This window comes from Gavialis gangeticus, unplaced genomic scaffold (assembly GCF_001723915.1).
Source record: "Gavialis gangeticus isolate Ggan-Ray unplaced genomic scaffold, GavGan_comp1, whole genome shotgun sequence".
In the NCBI taxonomy this organism is placed as follows: domain Eukaryota; kingdom Metazoa; phylum Chordata; order Crocodylia; family Gavialidae; genus Gavialis; species Gavialis gangeticus.
The window spans coordinates 3,420,550-3,427,147 of record NW_017729018.1 but is presented as its reverse complement, the minus strand read 5'-3'; positions in this window follow the sequence as shown (position 1 = coordinate 3,427,147).

Below are 6,598 nucleotides of genomic sequence, written 5' to 3'. Positions count from 1 at the left end.
TGTGTATGGTGGGGTTTGGGGTTTGTGAGGGGGTATGGTTGTGTGTGGAGGGGCATGGATACACTGTGGGTTGTGTGTATATGTGGGGGCAGGGTGTGGAGGTTTGTGGGTGTAAGGCAGGATGCGGAGACCCCCTCCACACACATTGCCCCCATGGTGTACAGCCCCTGGCTCTGGTGGCAGCAGCAGGCCCTCAGGGTGTTCATGGCCTGTGCAGGTGCTGCCACTGGCGGCACGTGGCTTCAGCCAGTTCTGGGAGCTGCAAGAAATGGAGCCAGGCCAGTCTGCCTGTATTCGGCAGGGCTCCCCACAGTACACACGTAGCTCCTAGCACTCATGTGCCACTGGGGGGAATCCTTGTGCGATGCAGCTGGTGATCTGGCTTCGCTCCCTGCCATCACGTGCAGGCTGGAGCCACATGCTGCTAGGTGGCAGCACCTGCATGGGCCGCAAGCACCCCCAAGGGCCTGCCACCTGCTGCTGCTGTTGCCACCACTACCAGTGGGAGCTGTGCACCATGAGGGGGAGTGTGTAGGGGGATCCCCATACCCCCTCCACCCTTTCTCACATCCCACACCCTCACACCCACAACATGCCCACCCAAGCTCTGTACTCCTGCTGCCCCTTTGGGTGCAGGCTCTGCACTCCCACCAGCCCTCAGTCCATGCTTCTGCCCAGCTGCAGCCCCCCACCCCACTGCTTATCTACCTGGTGCCCAGAGCGAGCGCTGCGGCAGACACAGAAGGAGGAGTTGCTGGAGGCTGGCAGAGCTGCAGCAGTGGCAGCAGCAGCCCTGCCTGTAAATGGTGTGTGGGCTGGGTGGGGTTCAATTAATTGGTGGGTGCCTATGGGCCAGATTAAATTGCCTAGTGGGCTGGATTTGGCCTGCGAGCTGTATTTTTGCCTGCCCCTGGACTATATTGTCAGATGCTATGAATGGACTTTGCATAAACAGGAGTTCTAAACAGAAGGGAATTTAAAAACAAAAGGAGGAGTGGGCACCCCTGACAGAGGTGCTGGTGGGCTGAATAAGTCCATAGGGATAAACAAAGCAACTGACCCATTGAAGAACAGTCTGTGGAGGGTTTCTTATTTTGCATTCAAGTTAGTTTTTAAAGTTTTGTTTAAGAGCAGCTGCTCTGAGATCAGTGGTGGAATGTCCAGGATTTCTTGGAGTGATTTCTTTTATTGGACCAACTTCATAGTTGAAATAGTGCTAGACAAGCTTTTGAATGCAAAAGCTTTCATTGCACTGGGTGGGCAGAGTGGGTAGAAAATGGCTGGGAGCTGGAGCCACCCAGCTGCAGCTTCCCCCTTCCTGTCTGGGCATCTGCTCCCTGGCAAATGTCCCCATGACTTCTCCATGTTTACTGCTGCCCAGAAAAGCATAGCAGAGGCAGGAGGAGGAAGAGCTTCTGGACATGTGAGGGTTGGGGGTGGGAAAGGGGGGAACCGGGCAGTACCCGAGCAGCTGTGGCAGCAGCCCCCCCTGGAAGCTGTGCATGCTGGTTGAGGCTGGCACCAGGATGGTGTTGTCTGGCAGGCACAGGGTGGGTGTGGATAGGAGCACAGTGTGTGCTACCCCAGGTGGGAGTGGGCAGGGCTCAGCTCCATTTGGAAAGCTATGGGGGCAGCCAAGGGCCAGCTGGGGGATGGGGCAGTGGGGGCACTGCACCACATCACACCACCCAGGGGAGCTCTGTTGCACACATCCCCGGCTGCCCTCCCTCATCCTATCCCTGGTTGGCTCTTGGGACCTAGCACATGGGCAGGCCCCCACATCTCACCACATGCCCAACCCTTTCCATGCGTCCATGTGCCCACCCCCTATATACGCTCTCCCTGACGCATGATATACAAGAGTAAGAATTTATTTTGAGCTATTATGCAATTGCCTCTATATACACTACTCAAAAAACATAAATGAGAACAAAGTATTTTTTGAAAAAAAATTAAAATATGTCATAGATGTATGATTTTTTTAGTATATGATTTTTTAAATTGTTAAATTAATAACTTCTGAAAGATTTTGTGTGTGCAGCCCCCCAACAGCTCGAGGGCCAAAACTCGTAAGTGGCCCTCCAGCCAAAATAATTGCCCACCCCTGGTGTACAGACATGACATCTATGCTAGCTAATATGGTGTTTGTTGGAAGCTTGCCAATGGAACCCAGTTTATTTAAGAAATCTGTAGTGTCTTTCAAATAGCTGGCAACTCCAGGGTCATATCGGAATAGGATAGAGTAAATGTAGCCAGAAACTACCACTGTGATGGTGCCAGTGCTGGAGAATAGTGGGTGTTCTGGGTTGCCAGATTTGTGGATCTTGGGTAATGAGTAAAAGTTGCCTGAACTGGGTCCCTGGCAGATGGAAGAATTAATCCTCTCTTGTAGTTCCATGGGGCAGTGTCATTTAGAGGTCATTTAGTTCCCTTTGGTATTGTGCTGCACAGTCCTTGGTCAGTGGTTTGTAAAACTCTACGTTGGAAAGCTCTCAGCTTCCTGTATATATGCTGTTTTGTCTGTGAAAACAGTGGCATTCCCCTTATCAGCTTGTTGTATAATATCAAGGTTATTTTGGGGCTGAGTATGGCTTCCTGTTCCACAAGACTGAGGTTGTAGTGGAAGTGGTGGTGCTTTTTGGCAATCTCAAAATGGGCATGGAGGTGGAAACAGTTTATGTATAGGTCCTGAGTGGGGCTGTGGCCCTCAGATGGACTCCAGGAGCTGTACTTCTTGCACTGTCTATGCGTCTAGTCTGTGGTGGGTTGACCTTTGCATGGCTCCTTGTCATGGAAATATTCCCTTAACTGAGGTATGGATGTTCAAAATGCCTGAGGTGGAAGTGACCTAAGGTATGTGCTTTACTCTAAGTGACCTAGGGTTAGTGCTGGAGTGAACAAAACACATGTTCGCCCTGGGTAGAGGGAGCCATGCAGGCTGACTGCACTGGCTGAGACCAGCAGGTGCCTCCTAGCATGCCCTGTTGGCTCTCCAGCTTGCCAGAGACTCCCAAGTGTAGCCAAATGGGTGGGCATCCCTGACTGGCTGCTGGCCATGGGGGAGCAATCCCTTCCCTGCTGCTCTGTCGGCCACAGCCAGGTGGGGGGTAAGGAGGGATTCCTGCATGCATGTCCATGCACGACAGATCAGCCGTAGGCCTGTGCGAGTCGGCAGCCATTCGACCCGGCTTCAGATCCGGCCACTTCAGATGCCAGCTATCTGATCTGGAGCTCGGGACCGGGTTCCTGCTTCGATCTAGCCGAAGCTTTGGAGCCGCCTCAGACATCTGGCCATAGGATATAATGGGGAATCAATGAAATATCTATAACTTTGTTGTTTTTTGTCTGATTTGAATGAAACTCACAGGGATGGTAGCCTCTGCTGAGAGCATGAAGCCTGCCAAATTTCAAGAAGATTGGTGCAGGGATTGGGAAGAACTGTACCCCAAATTCTTGAAAGCAGAACTCGTGACACGTGTATGTGTAACACCAGAGGGAGGGTGAAAACTGCAGAGGTGGTGGCTCCTGCTGAGGCTACAAAACCTGCCAAGTGTCAAGGAGATAGGTGCAGGGGTTTGGTGGGAACTGCACCTCAAGATGCGAACAAGCAAAACTCGTGACATGGGTGACACTGTGTGTGTTAAGGTGCAGCAGTGTGAAAGCTGCAGGCCTGCTAGCCCCTGCTGCAGCCACGAAGCCTGCCAGCTGTCAAGGAAATAGGTGCAGGGGGGTTCTGGGGCCTCCCACCCATGAGAGCGTAATGTGCCTGTGGTGGCCTGGGCACCCCCATCCATGGGAATGTGATGGGCCCGTGAGGCCCTGCACCTCTAGCTGCTGACAGGCAAAACTCATGACATGGGTATTGTGCAACTGACTGTCTCTGTTTTGGGGCAGTTGATTGTCTACATTGATTGTTTCCTTTCCTTAGTCTGTGGTTTTGTAGGTATTAATTAGCAAGGATTAACACCTACAAAACCACAGACTGAGGAGAGGAAATAATCAATGCAAACAATCGACTGCCCCAAGACAGAGACCGTCAGTTGCAAAAGCACCCATGTCACGAGTTTTGCTTGTCAGCAACTAGAGGTGCAGGGCCTCAAAACCCAGAAGCCCTGCACCAATCTCCTCTACAGCTGGCATGTCGTGGCTACCATCCCTGCAGCTTTCAGTCTGCTGCACCTTAACACACACTGTCACCCATGTCAGGAGTTTTGCTTGTCTGCAGCTTGAGGTGCAGATCCCCCCCAAACCCCTGCACCCATCTTCTTGACACTTGGCAGGCTTCGTGGCCTCACCAGGGGCCACCACCCCCACAAGGTTTCATCCCCCCCCGTGGTGTAACACAAATACATGACATGGGTTTTGCTTTCAAGAATTTGGGGTATAGTTCTCCCCCAACCCCTGCACCAATCTTCTTGAAACTTGGCAGGCTTCATGCTCTCAGCAGAGAGGCTACCACCCCTGCAAGTTTCATCCAAAATCAGACAAAAACCAACAAAGTTATAGCTATTTCATTGCTTCCCCATTATACCCTATGGCCAGATCTCCGAAGCGGCTCTGAAGCTTTTCTGAAGCAGCTCAGAAGCTCCGAACCGCTTTGGAAAGCCTGACAAAGCCAGCGCTTCGATTCTGACATGCTGCTTTGGACGTCGCAGCATCCGAAGCTTCTCCGGATCCGAAGCACAGTCTGAAGCCTCGCACAGCCCTAATCAGCAGAATGAGAGAGGACTTGTTCCCCTGTGCCCAGCATGGGGGCCAACATTTCCAACCCCACCCCTGGCTGCACCTGACAGCTGGCAGGACTGGGGACGGAGGCTTTTCCTGCTAGTCTCTGTCACAGCCCAGCACCAGCCAAGTTCCAGTGCACCTCCCTGGGAGGGGAGATAGCAGGGGGCTACAAAGGCACCTGGGGTGCCAAAGGACAGTGACCTAACTTGAGTCAGTAGGGGATCTGGTACAGACATTTGATAAAGTCTAACCTAAATTGCTTAAGTGTGATATCCCATTGATTCAGATCCATCTTAGACCAGGTTCTGCCACTTTAAAACCAGTCTATATGTATGCAGAATGAGTGTAGACTGCTTTCTGATTCACTTATACCGGTATAAGTGTAATGTCTGTACCTGGCCTTAGTCTGAGGTGGCAGGAAAAAAGCCTTAATGTTTCCATTCAGCTATGCCTTATTGAATTGTATAGTGGGATAAAAATAGGCTGTGAGTGTGGTAGGATAACTTGATGATATTACCATGGATAATCATGTTGTTGGAGCATATAACATTAGGGTGAAAGGGGGAGCAAGAATAAACTTGATAATATCATGTTGAAGTTACAGCAGCTCATGCATTGACTCTCTAAAGGCTTATTTAAATAGGTTAATCAATCAGCTGTCCCCAGCTGGCACACAAACTAACCATCGCTGTTTTTTTGTAGGTGTTGTATGTCCATAATGTCCCTCTTGCCCTGCTTCCAGCTTCTTACCACTGTCTTGCAGATCCAGTCATCATGGAGGTCAAAGATGTCATTTACATTTTGTTTAAATACAAAAAAATGAAAGAAAATATTTGTGTGGCTGTATAGCGCATGGTTGCATTTGTATTTGGAATGTGGAACATACAGTTGATATTTTTCTTCCAAGAATAGGTGAAACAATATGATTTTTAAAAGTGTGAATATTTGCTTCAGTATGACAGAACTTTTGGGTCCGGTATGTAAAATGGTTGTTTTTTTACATATATCTCCTTTATTTTAAATTCTGGAAAACTTCTGAAGTATTTCCTATGAGGAATCATGAGCAGCTATTTCTCCCAGGGGCTTTTCTCTCTTTCCTTTAGATAATATAAAGGAACAGGTCTTGCATACACCTCCAAATCACCTGCAGATCACTCTTCAGTCTCTTGGGCTTTGATCTGACTCCTGTTGAAATTAATGGGAGATTTTCCATTGGCTTTTCAAGGAGCTATTCAAGTCCCTTTTAAAATTCAGTGCGTTTCTTTCTAGAGAATATAAAAGAAGTTCTTATGAGTTCAGTAAAATGCAAACATTTTTATATTGAAATGATAATGACAAATTGGGGGAAAAATGAATGTTTTAGGTGCCTGATGATTTAAAAAAAAATCATTACCAGTTTTGTATATGCAACTGCCTTTCTCATTTCCATTCCATGCCTGCATACAGTTTCTATTTGCTTGTATTTGGAATCCATGTATTATGAAGAAACAAACCAACAAACAACATGAATAGACATTTAAAGTTTGTGTTTGACTCGCAATATGCAGATTTTGCTGTTATTTCCCAAATGTATCTTTTTTTTTTTTAAATGGTGAAGATCTAGTCATGTTGTAGCTATATACAGTAGTCATTTGCGCTCCCAGTGATTACTGGGAGCCTTGATTAGCATATTCTGATTAAAAATGACTGAGGAAAAATTGAAAATATCAAACAACTCTGCTCCTAATGAACAGTTTGGAAAATCCAAATTGTCCCCAGTAGACTGTTCCTGAAAGATTATCATAATTTAGATTTGGGATTGTAGACAGAAAGTCTACTTAGAATCTTTATTTTAGACCACACAAAATCTTTGTATAAAAAAAGAAAATTA